The sequence below is a fragment of the Eumetopias jubatus genome, unplaced genomic scaffold (assembly GCF_037043125.1).
Source record: "Eumetopias jubatus isolate StellerSeaLion01/CBP00866 unplaced genomic scaffold, mEumJub1_p1.0 scaffold_5, whole genome shotgun sequence".
NCBI classification, from domain to species: domain Eukaryota; kingdom Metazoa; phylum Chordata; class Mammalia; order Carnivora; family Otariidae; genus Eumetopias; species Eumetopias jubatus.
This window is the reverse complement of record NW_028274811.1, coordinates 136,591,660-136,605,482: the sequence shown is the minus strand read 5'-3', so window position 1 is coordinate 136,605,482 and position 13,823 is coordinate 136,591,660. Positions and strand designations below refer to the sequence as shown.

The following is a 13,823-nucleotide window of genomic DNA, read 5'->3' as shown; positions in this document are numbered from 1 at the left end:
AAATGATACTGGGTCTGGACTACACTTCTTGAATTTTACAATGAGAATTTGGACTTCCCTTGTTTCAGCTTTCATTGCAATTAAAAACAAAAACAACAATAACAACAAAGAAAACAGAAAACACAACTCTTACTCATTTCATTCTGTTTCTGAGGAACAAATTGTATGAACTGCTTTTATATTATTTTTCCAGAATTCACATTTTAATAAGGCTTGTCTCGAATTAAAGTATGCATAGAACTGAGTATATAAAAGTAGACACTTATTTATCTATATTAAAATAATGGGTTTCATTCTCCAAAGACTTCAAGTTTCTCCTTGGTGCTAAGTGAAGCACTTAGGGAAATGCATTCAGCCATTCTAGTTGCAGGGACACACCAGATTACATTAAAGGCAACCTGGAGCCATCAGTTCTCTAAGTGGTCCTTCCATCCTGTAGAGACATTAAAACTAATGTGCTCTACTCTGCACCTACTTTTTACCGTTAGGTATTATGAGGCACTAAGAAAAACCTACTGGCCGCATCACATCTTTCTTTGGTTTGAGATTAAAAGAATGGCAGAAATTCTATACCTCTCGTGAAGGGCATCAGTCTACATTTCTCAAGGTTGTGCAAATTGTGTTGAAATCATCCAGTTTATCTTGCCTGCAAATAACTTGTATATATTTTGAGTAAAATATAAAAAGCAATAAATATCAAGGAAAATTGGTTGTACTATACAAATTTCAAGTTCTTTGCTATTGAGTATTTCTTGTGTATCCTTGACACACTTCCAGAATTCATTCTGTTCATAAAGTGGGCAATTATTCTATTAGTGAATATAGTTGCAGAGTCTCTCATTTCTTTAGCCTCACCCCTACTTCTGCCCCAGCCACTTGCAGAAGTGGTTAATGCATCAGAAAGACTGGTTACAGGCTTTGCAAGTGCCAAACTGCTAATTGTCAAGATCTTAAGAAAATGACCGTTTTCTATTATTATCCCCATTGCAATATAAAAAGGCTATTAAACAGGTTGCCTAATGTTTCCTATGCATTGATTCATTCCAGTGTTAAAAGATGTGCCAAGGGAAAAACAAAATTCAATCAAAGAAAGAAAGAACAAAAGAACATGTGTTAAAAGAGGGACTTCTGGCTAATTTTACAGGGAAGGATAAAAATTCTCAAAATGTGTGTATGTGGGTAGGGGTATTGCATATTCATAGCACTCCATAGAGATTCTTTCTAAGCTTATCAAAAGCAACTATATTGTGCTTTTTCAAATAAGCACATGTAAAGGGGACACTACAAAAAGGGAGAAAGATGTAAGAAATAAATGAAAGAGGAAAGTAGGTGAAAAAGAAATAATTAAACGGAAAAGTATTGTGGGAGAAACAGTGTTCAAAAAAGAAATTCAAGGGTGACTTTAATGTATTTTGAACCACAGAACATTAACTATAATCTAATTTTTCTCCCCCTTAGGACCATAAAGTTGAGCAATATTCATGTCTTTCACAATTTCCATGCACTCTAAAGCTTCAAATTGTTTCATACACCTTCAGAATACATGGTTCTGCAAATTAATCTTAGCACTGGTAAACTTCGTATTATCTGGGGATGATGCCATATATTTTGTGGGGTATATCATTACCTCTCTTTGGATGGAAGACGGCAGTATTATATGCAACCCAGGGAATAGCTTTAAGTGAGATATTATGAAGGTAATATAAGCAATCATTATATGTCTGAATCTTGGTTTACTAGAAGAATTAGATATGCAGTGACACGGACTCTAAAAATGTCTGATATAATGACCTGACATTGCCATTTTATATGTATAATATGCTATCCCTACTGGGACATTTTATGAAAGCTATAGGTTATGACCTACTCTTCATTACACTTAGTTTCTGAGGTGCCAGAGATTGATGGAAGAGCCAAAGTGCACTATTGCTCTTCACTGGACCTTCGCATTGATTAGTCACAAGTCTGATGCTAATGGGATCTGCTCTTTTATTGGATTGATGTTCAGGGTTAGATGGGCAGATGAGCTCTTGATCTTGACCAGAAATTATTTTCCCACTGCCAATTAGAAGAGGAAAAGGGCAAGGTGGAGGTTGGACTTTAATAGATGCTGACAGTGCGTGCTAAAACTCAGTAAGATAATGCAGTTTATTCTTAAATTGACAAATTTACATAGTGAAGAGCCTTTTTATGATTGTCAACCAAGCAAAATGTAATCCTATGAGAAATGGTCCCCAGTTTTTCTTCTTTCTTCCTTTCTTTCTTTTTTCTTTCTTCCTTTCTTTCTTTTCTTTCTCTCTTTCTCTTTCTTTCTTTTTTTTCTTTCTTTTTCTTTCTTTCTTTCTTTCTTTCTTTCTTTCTTTCTTTCTTTTTCTTTCTTTCTTTCTTTTCATACTTAACATAAATTCTGTTAAATACAGATATTATTTTGTACATTTAAATATCTCTCCTATGCCACATAATGACAAAAAGGAAAAGGTGTCATCCAAACATGTTTAACACATGATCCCTTAGGATAAACAAGTATGTCCTCCTATAAATAGCCTTCACTATAAACATAAATTTAATATTAGGATAAATGATAAATCATAGAAATGAAACAGAGTTGTATTTTTAAAAATTATACTGTTCCTCTAAGATATTCTCTCATTGAGGAGTTTTCCTGACTTCTTCTATTTCACTGAGAACATAGTCCTTTAAATTTACAGGAGGCATTAGTACTTACAAATAAGAATTACTTTTGAACAAAAGCAGTTAAGACTGCTTTTACTTTTTTCTAAACTAAGTTTTCTAGAGTATGTTCTTAGGAAGCCAGAAGTAGGCACATTTGCACATCCAGTTATCTTATACATATTTACTATCTTCTCCATGTAAAGGTGAACTTTAAGATACACGAGGCATTTTTGTTCTCAAGTTGTTAGTTAGCATGCTGTAAAAACAGCAACCTGTGCACAAATGAGTAGAATGTAAGCTCTAAGTGACAAGTGACAAAAAAGTTTACATTGTAAAATCTCCTTGAGAGGATAAGGAATCATAACTTCCAACTTGGAGGGCACAAAGATTTGTAATGATGTCCGATGAGGACTGAATCCTATATGATTGATATGAATGAATTATATATATATATATATATATATATATATACACACACATATATATATATATATATTACAGCAAAGCTGGAAAGGAGGGCAGGATACAAGGCAGCATATCAAAGTGAGAAGTGTAAGGTTTTTGTATGTGTTAAACTGGCTCACTTTTGCTACCTGTGTGACCAAAATAGGTTATGTAACACCTCTGAGCTTCCATATCTTCATCTGTAAAATGGACATAACAAATCCAACTTCACAGAATTGCTGTGAAGGTGAAATGAAGTCATGTGTGCAAAATGCTAGGCAGAATGGCCTACATTATGCACTCTACAAATGACACATAATTTTTATGCATTTGTTGAATATTATCATCATTCCCAGTAGTAACAAAAATCCTAGAAAACTATAAACTTGGGCAAGCTCTGGGCGAAATGATCCCAATGGGCTTATTTCAAAGTGTGCTTGGAAAATTATCTGTGGGCAATAAAATTGACAAAAATGCTGGCTGAAATGAAAATTAGAAGGTCTATGAATGTCAGGGTAAGGACACTGGGCATGCTCTATTATCTATCCATGCCTGGCCTTGGGGACATGCATCGTCTTTTTCAGTTCTCAAGAAATATTCATTTAGCTGCTTTTGTTTGATTTAAATTAGATTTTCTGGTAGCCACTGAGGGGCACCTGGATGGCTCCATCAGTTAAGCGTCTGCCTTTGGTTCAGGTCATGATCCTGGGGTCCTGGAATCGAGCCCTACATTGGGCTCCCTGGTCAGTGGGGAGACTGTCTCTCCCTCGGCCCCTCCCGGCTCTCATGCTCTCTCTCTCTCAAATAAATAAAATCTAAAAAAAAATTCCTGGTAGCCGTTGAAAACTGGCAAGCATATAAAAGATAAAACCTGAGTTATGCTTTAGTGGTATTACTACTTAGCAGCAATGTGTACGATAAATTAGAGAAAAGTGGAACACAATTGTAATAATTAAGACTAATCATAAATATAAACTGTTTACCAGAACGATTACAGGTACATGGTGGACATGAGAGATATATTCAAGGAAATACACTAAGATTTCACTAAAATGAATGGGGTGATAGATACAAGGGAGGAGGCACTGGGTAGCATGCTGAAGATTAAATCTGAGGTTCCAAGTGTCTTGGGTAGGAGATATGGTACGTTACATCTGAGATATGGTGAGTTTGTGGAACAATGTCAAGACACAACATTTTACCAGTTGGATGACCTCAAGAAAAGGTCAGAGATAAATAGAAAGTATTAGTAGAGAAGTAATTGAAAAGAACATGAAAAAGAAACCTTTGGTAGAAGCCTGGATTCAGAGAGGAATTCAAAGAGTCAAACAAAAGCATCATGAAAAGGCAATCCCAGACATTTGAAGGAAACAGAAATCTGAAGTTCTGAACCTGAAATCTTCAGTCCAGAGTAGAAAAGTCTCTGAAGAGACAAAACAAAACAAAACAAAACAAAAGAACAGCAACAATGAAAAAAACAAAAGTGGGGACACCGGGGTGGGTCAGTCAGTTAAGCGTTTGCCTTCAGCTCGGGTCATGATCTCAGGGTCCTGGGATCCAGTTCTGTGTTGGGCTCCCTGCTTAGTGGAGAGCCTGCTTCTCCCTCTCCGTCTGCCTCTCCCTCTGCTTGTGCTCTCTCTCCCTCTCTCTTAAGTAAATAAATAAATAAAATCTTTAAAAAAACACAAGCAATTACTGAAAAAATTGAGGATCTTTGGAGATGCTGGCTTAATAGTGACTTTTTTTCCTCTGAATAAGTTTCAATAAAAAAAGTCGAAATGGATGTTAGAATGCATGAAAGAGATGGGATGAATTCTGAAAGTAGATTTTTTTTTTTGAAGTAAAGTGATTTATTTTTCCATTATTACTTCTGGGAATTATGGGGCATCCTGGACATAAATTCCAATGAGAGTCCCGTTCACTTGCACAGTAACAAAAAGAAAAGTCAATTCTAGAGACAAAAACTCAAATAACAAGGTAGGGATGAAATTGGATTGTGTATAACCATTAAGTTATCCCTTTTAAGGTAGAATTATTTTTAAATTTTTTATCGTTATGTTAATCACCATATATTACATCATTTGTTTTTGATGTAGTGTTCCATGATTCATTGTTTGTGCATAACACCCAGTGCTCCACGCAGAACGTGCCCTCTTTAATACCCATCACCAGGCTAACCCATCCCCCACCCCCTCCCCTCTAGAACCCTCAGTTTGTTTCTCAGAGTCCATCATCTCTCATGGTTCGTCCCGAAAGTAGATTTAATAAATGTTAACTATTATTTCAAGAAATTTACTTGGAAGAAGCAAAAAAGGTAGGATGAGAACTTAAAAATAAAGCTTTTGTTTGTTTTTATTTTTTCATCCAAGGACAAATGTTTTTATACTCAAAAACTTGAATACAAAAAGAAAAAGTTAGATAAATTGAAGCAGACTTAAGTTTTAATTCTGGATCCCACTAGACATCACTGAGGCTTAGTGGACTCATATATAAATATAAGTACCTACCATGTTTGTCTTTAAAAAATTTAAGTTATTTATAATTTTAATTTAAAAAATAAAAATAATTTAGTGTGGTATAATTCCACATACATTAAACTTTATATTTAATTATATAGTTTCATGAGTTTCAAAAATGTCTACTCCCTAATAACCACTTCTACAATTAAGGGAAAGGATATTTCTACCGCTGAAAAAAGTTCTCTTGTGCCCTCATCGTCCCAGCCCCTGACCACAGGCAACCACTGACCTAGATTCTGTTACTATAGATAAGATTTATCTTCTCTAAATTTTATATAAGTGACATTATAGGTATTAGTTGTTTCTGGTTTCTTTTTCTCAGCCTAATGCTCATGAAATTGATCCCTATCACTGAGTTTATGAATCATTAATTCCTTATTATTTCTGAATGCATTTCATTTTAGGAATAATATCCATTTATTTTATCCATTTTATCCAATTTATTCATTCAGTTGTTGATGGATATTTGAGGGTTTTCTACTTTAGGGCTAATATTAATAGAGCTACTATGAACATTTGCACAAATCTCTGTGTAGATATATGTTCTACCTGAGAGTTTTTATATGAAAGTTCAAAAAAAATCACTATCTCTGAGAAAAGTGGAAAAGCAGGCATCTGGAGTCCAGCATTGCCTACTATATTTAGATGGGGTATTAGTTTTCCAATTTATTAGATGCCACTACCATATCTATATACATACAAAACATTTCATCAAAATTAGGTATGTAGGCACTTCAGATAACTAATTGTGTGGCCCTGACTATGGTCCCAACCCAACTTGAGTAGATAGTTGATGGGATAGGATAAACTGGTTTTCGCTATTAGTATCAGCAGTTTACCTTCTGCATGCCTGTCTCAAAATGGTCATAGAATTTTAGAACCCGAATGGCAAAATTCCTCTCCAGAGTGATTAAATGGCTCTACTCCTACTATTCTAGGTCATCTGCTTCCTTGGTGAGAAAGAACGAACCTGAGCCTGGTTCTTTTCTCTCATCCATGCACACACTTTCAGCGGCCAAATTTGATTTGTAAGGGACTATTTCTATGGCAGCATGTGGGAGTATTTTTCCATCTGTTTCATGTAACTAAAAGAAGCACCCTCAGATTTTCCAGACTCAAGGAAAGAGGAATTCATCTACTGATTCCTTTCAATTTACAGAAATATTTGTTGGGTGGCAAGTCCTGCCTGAGAAGCTGATCTGGCCCACTATCAAGAAATACTGCAACCCCAGATTCTTTACTGGTTCTCTACTATAGCAGTGGGGAGTTTGGGCTATTTTGAAAGGGATTGTAAACTGCCCCTTTTTCTTAAGGAGAGATGGGTATAATAGGTGTCAGAAAGCTATGGAAAAGAGAATTTAAACCATTCTTTACAAAAATGTAAAACATGTATCTCCATGATGCGCCTGCCTGCAAAATATTTGTAGGGTATCTTGCCTTCAAGAACTTTCCTTATACTACTCCTTCAATCAACACATCTAGATAGATAGAAAGAGAGAGAGAGAGAGAGAGAGAGAAGCATGAATGGATAGATAGAAAGACACACACACACACACACACACACACACACACACACACACACACATTGAAGACCTTGATTGGAAGTGCTACAACCCCACTGGATTGTTGAGCCAAAGCCTCCACTTGAGGCATCTGACAGTCTGGTTGGGAGAAGAAAATAAAGAGGGGAAATCTTCTGAAGGGAGTGAAGTAGAAGAGAGAAAAGAGAGCTTGGGGGACAGACCTGCAAGCAGGGAGTTAAACCTAGGAAATAGGGTACAGTGGTGAGGCAATTTTAATGTGGTGTTTACATGATCTTTTCATTTTAAAGTAGTTTTGATTTTGGCTTCTTATTTTTATTTCCCAGACTTTAGTGACCTCTGATACACAGCAGCCATGTGCAAAGAGGTATTGTGTGTAAACAGGGGAGGAAAATTAACAAACTCAATGAAGACAACAGGAGAGAGGCAGCAGACAGTAGTTGCTTAAGGCAAATAGGAGTGAAGAAGTTCCAGATTACAACCAGGTCAAACAAGCAAAGTCCCAAGGAGGACTGACATGTGGAGTCAGATACAAGAAAAATGGAAAAGTAAGCCTCGATCAAGGCAACACTCTTTTTCCTCAAATACTCTGAAAGAAGGGGACTACTGAAAAAAAGGGAGAGTGGCAGGTATTTAGGTTATATGGTTACATGTGGCTTTCATTGGACTTGGCTGTGCAACTCAGTTGTAGGATTCCTTCCAGCTACCAATTAAATCAAATTCTGTGGATTTGGAAATGCCTCATATTGCTTGCCTATATTGCAATGCTCCATGTTTTGCTCAAAGGCTATATGGTATTGATCAAATATGTTTTATTTTCACTTATCACAGGTTTCCTTCTAAAAAAAATATTCTTCCCAGGAAATATTTTTTCTCATTTTCAAAATCTATAGAACTCTGAAATAATGGTATTCATTTGAATACTTTGATGACCATCTCAAACACACAAACCGAAATTTGGCCTAAAGAGTTAGAGATTGATGATATTCAATATAAAGTTGTTCTGCAGATTCATAAGAAATGAGTGCAAGGATTTTGGTTATTTAATATTTCTGAGGGGGCTTCTTCATTCTCACTAGTATCTTGTAAGTAAAAGGTATCAGTGTCTTCAAAAGAATTTTTGAAGGTATCTTTGATCATTTAACTTGGCAAGTTTGTCTTGGAGAGTATGGTTTAGTCAGACAGTAAAGAGTGATCATTAGTGAATTCTCATATCTATCTAGCAATTTCAAGTTGTAGCTCACACATTGCACTAAATCCACTCCAGAAATTTATGGGAAAATTTTGGCACTTCCAACACTTTAATTAGCAATAATCGTGCCTAGGATAAACCTCATTGGCTACGATACTGCCACTGCGCAAAGCTAGGCACTTCCAACACTTTAGAAACTAGTTAAGATAAATTGAAACCTATGAGGCAGAGGAGGTAAAACAGATTCTTATTTGTAATTCAGTCCAAATTAAGTATTTTTAGTTACACACTCTAAGCTAGTTCTTAACTTTTCCATGGACTTCTAACCTGTAAATCCTAAATAAAGTAATAATGAATAAATCCCATTGTCAGAACAAAGGCAACTCCTGGGCACCTGTGTGGCTCAGTCATTAAGCATCTGCCTTCAGCTCAGGTCATGATCCCAGGGTCCTGGGATGGAGCCCCGCATCAGGCTCCATGCTCGGTGGGAAGCCTGCTTCTCCCTCTCCCCCTGCTTGTGTTCCCTCTCTTGCTGTCTCTCTCTCTCTCTCTGTTGAAAAATAAATAAAATCTTAAAAAAAAAAGGAACAAAGACAACTCCTATCTATGAAATTACTTATAATTACAATCCTGAACACAAAAGAAACAGTTTGGTTTGAATTAATAAGAGGGTTAAATTGTTCATATTATATGAGATTCTCTTAGTCTGTTTGGGCTGCCATAACAAAAATACCAAAGGCTGAGTGACTTAAACAACAAACATCTATTTCTCATAGTTGTGGAGTTTGGGAAGTCCAAGACCAAGGCACTTGCAGACTTGGCATCTGGTGAGGGTTCACTTACTAATTCATAGACCACTGTCTTCTGGAATTGTCCTCCTGCAGGGAAAGGGAGAATTCTTGTGTCTCTTCCGATAAGAATCATTCATGAGGACTCCACCCTGATGACCTCATGCCTTCCCAAATGCCCCACCTTCAAATACTCTCATATTGGGGATTAGGCTTTCAACATATGAATTTTGGGGGAAAACAACATTCAGTCTATTGCAGGGTTTATACATGAGTATCTATGCACATACGTATAACTAAACATATACCCATGTCAATAATAAAAACAAGTAGAATAAAGCATGCTAGTCTGCCTAGTCAATCAGATTATTTGATTCAGCATAAAATATTATTTTAACACTATCTTATTATATTATAATGTTAATTATTTATGTTAAAATGTGTTAATTACTAATTGTTAATATATTGATTAACTAGATAGTTAATTTCATTTTGATTATTCATTATCCACAGTTAAGGTCTTCAGATTGATTTGAAATGGAAGTCTGGCTTAAGATGAGCACAATCACTTCCTGAATAGCCATGTCAACAATGTGACTTTATACAGGGAAAATCAAGAAAGAATAATCGAATATAGAAATAATTATATAGAGCTAGTATTATCTGATTTCCTTAACTTCAAATAACCCTTTGTCTTATCGTGGGAGTCTACAGTTAATTTCCAGCAATTTACAAAGCTGACATGACCAATTTGATGTTGTGGTGCCTTCAGATTTCATGAACAGGAAGATGGCAGGATTCCACATACTGCTTCTAATATGCAGAGAATGCAATGTCCAGATGTACTACCCTGGAGGAAGAATGAGGCTAAAAATGTTGACCTGTAGATTATTAGCTTGAAATAAACATGACTAATAGTCAATGGCACTGGCTTCACTGTACAGGACTCATTCAGAGAACTGCATAGCTCATCCTTGTTGCAATAAAATATTTTCTAAAATGGGGGGGTGCAGTTGGGGTACCCATCGGAATTGCTGAGAAGGGGAAAGTGATAGGAACTTTTGTCACTGTTGGAAAGTGAGTGAGCTGTGTGACACTGAGTGGGCTGTGACATTGACTGAAATAGATTCACTCAGGGAGACAAGTTAGATATATCTTTGATCTTTTTATAAGCTGCTAGATAGAAAAAAAAAATTAAGCAGCAGGGAAGGAGGGACAAGATAAAAGAAAGTGTCTTTTCTCTCTCTCTCTTTTTTAATTCTTACAATGTTCTGATTCTTCAGCCTAGAGCTTTAAATATTTTTGTAAATACTTTCTTTGGAAACTGTCATCTTATAGTAATTTTGTATGCATTGAGCTTCTAAAGCTATAGATGCTTTATAAAGCTATGATGTAAATTTATTTCTCTCCATAAGCCCTGTCACTTTCCCTGTATCCACATAAAAAGCAAGAGATGTAACATTTCATTATTAATTACAGCAACAGCAAGCTGGCTGTCAGAGTCAGAGCCGACACACTCCCCCCACCAAGCTGCAGAGCTTTCAGCCATTTACTCATTAAGCTTATGATGATGATGGAGTTTTTAAAACCTGCTGTTTGTAATGGACAGTAGGCCTTAAAAATCTGTCATAAATTGCTCAATTGAGGAAATCAAATGGCAAAGAAAGCGATCCAGGCTAAGAGCAAACAAATTGCACCATAAAAGGAAGTTGTGTCTTTAACTGAGCTTTCATTTTACAAAGAATGCCAGGGCAGCTCTGTAACCATAAGCTATGCTCTGGGATTGTTTAACTGAGAATGTTATTCACAGTAAAGGGGCTGAACACACAGGAAGGGAAAAATTAAAACCAAACCAAGACAAAAGAATAAAAAACACCCCAAAGTGCTTTTTGTTTGTATTTTAAAATAATACGGTCTGGCAGAGTAAAAATAACTAAATCAAATTTTTTAAAGTGTATTTTCCTTAACACCTTAATAACAGACTACATAGTTATGAAAGCACATTTCAAGATGAACACAAATCAAGTTAAAGATCTAAGCATATAAAGTAATTTTCTTTCCCATCTAGTAAGCAATTTTTAAAATGCACGTGGATTTTGATATTTTTCATTCATTCATTCAAACAATATTAATGAGTACCTATTATAGTCCAGCTTTTTCTCCTAAGTACTTTGGAATACAAGGATGAGCTAAACAGAAAACAGTCCTCTCCTAAATGAGGGAGATAGCAAAAAAAAAAAAAAAAAAAAAAAACCAAAACAAAACAAGAACAACAACACCCCAAACAACAACCCAATATGTATAATACATAGGTAAGTTAAATAAATGGTGTATTTGAAAGGGACAAATGCTGAAAAAGATAAGAAAAATAAAACATTAGGTAAAAGGGCCTGGGAGGGCAGGTGTGATGCTAGGAGAGGAGGACACAAGTTCAAGTAGAAGGTAAGATGCTGGCAATCACATTTGGGAAATGAGGGAGTTGGCGATACAGACACTTGGAGGGAGAAGAGCTTTCCAAGTGGACTTATCACCTTAAAAAATTGTATTTCCTGGCAAAACCATACCTCCCAGATTGATTCAAGAGAAGCTCTTGTAAACATGGAGAGCAGAGGAGGGGCTAGCTCTGTGCTGTCCCCATATGAAGCAGCTCTAATATGGGTCAGGGCTCATCAAAGACTAATCACACCACTCCACAAGAAGTATATTCACCAAACACCTTTTTAAAGGCCTATATTTGGCACCCAGAGTATCAGTACAAAGAAGGACTTGTATCTGTCTATTTCTGCACATTCTTATGTCCATTTCCAATTACATATACATAACAACAATATATAAAGCTAATATTCCCATTGATGATATGACTTCTTTACTCATATTCACAGAAGAATTTTTCTACCATGGTGGTATCATATTAGTCAATTACTTTTAGTTTTAAATCCTAGGGGCGAACATTACCTAGGTAGGTACTGTGTTTATGGAGTTGGAGAGGAAAAAAATACATTGGAAAGACAAACAAAAATTGGAGAAAAATCTGCTATTGTGATGCAGGCGGTATCATTTGGATCCTAAAATCTTATCCATGCAGGAAGAACTGATTCTGTAATTGTAGGCAAGAGGACAAGAAATGGTCAGCAGTATGACATGAGCTCACACCACTAAAGAAAAAATCAGAATTTTATGAATCATTCTGAAATCTAAGCATTTGTTAGTCTTAATTATGAACATCACTATATGAGTCTCCTTAACCCAAACTTCCAGTATAATCTGCAAAGTTATACTTGCTATTTCTAAAAGCCTCTTACAACTCAGAACCGGCTTTACAACTTTTCTAAGTTTTGACAATACATACCCTATGAATTTTAGGCTTTTTTTCTCATATTTTGTATATTAATCGGCACTCCGATTTTAGTTAAAAGTTCTATGTGGTCCAGTGTGCATGATTGTGCGTGCAAATTATATTAAACAAGATCATAAAATTGATAGGATTCTGAATCTTTACGTTGTTTTTTGAGTCTCCTGGGAATGATACTCAGTCATACATTTTCTCTCTCTCCCACCCCACCCCACCCCCAACTCTGGCAGTCTGATTGTTGCTTTAGGACATTTACTAAATATACTACTGTGTATTTCTCAGTGATTATGGACAATTAGATTCAATGACTGTTCTCCTTTATTATAAGTTCCCCTTAACATTTGTGATTTTAATTGTGGAAAATAACCATGCACATTCATGGATGTGTGTTCCTCTCAATCTGTCCCATCAATTTCCCAGGAGCAATTGGTGCAATTTAAATCTTCACCTAACTATGCTCCTTCCATCGTAATTGGTGGCATCTATTTTTAAAGTAAGGTCTGTTCTTGGGCTGTTATTTTATTTTGGTAATTTATTGAGAACCCATTGCCTAAAACAGGCACATGGGTGCTATAAATAAAGCAGTCTAATAATTGCTTGAACAAAACTGGGCCCAATGGACAGGCAATGAACTTGCATTAAGGTTAGGTTGTAGATGTACCTATAATTTCTCTGAATAACCTTTTTTATTTCTCTTTATATACTACTGTGCATTTTATAAAATGATAATTTTGAAAGATACCAGCAATTTTATTTAAACAAAGAATAAAAGAGACATATAGTTTGAGGGATATTTTATTAAGTTATAGATTTAAGTTAAAAAATGGAAATAAATGTGTGTTGATGGAAAAATTATTTATAGGGAAGCAATGAGATTTCCACTGAAGAGCTAGAGATATTTCACATTTTAAAAGCTTGCTCCCTTTGTGGTAACTTTTATTTGCTATTTAAATTCAACTCAACCTTCCCTGTCCTCTAATAGTAAAAATAGTGCTTGCGGTCTTTTATTGTTTCCATGCACAATTTAAACAAAATAATTTAGTGTTTTAGTTTGGCTCAGGAATTGTGAGTTCTAAAGGTTGCTCATTTACCAAATAGTTTATGTAACTCATCTGCAATGTGAAAGTTTTGGAAGTTTCTTCATAAAGAAAAGTATAAAATTTTTATTTTACTTAATTTTATAATGCAAAATATAAGGAGATTAAAAACAATTACACTTACAAACTGATTCTGAACTGATACATTTAAATTTTTTATAAGTATTCATTTGTTTTTTATGTTAGTGAAAATATTAGTTGCTTTTCCTTCTTAAAA

At 35.4% G+C, this 13,823-nt stretch overlaps 1 pseudogene; it reads right to left on the bottom strand.

Annotated features, from left to right (window-relative positions):
• Nucleotides 1-8,425: 8,425 nt before the first annotated feature.
• LOC114204904 (U4 spliceosomal RNA) lies at nt 8,426-8,543 on the bottom strand (annotated as a pseudogene).
• Nucleotides 8,544-13,823: the final 5,280 nt, after the last annotated feature.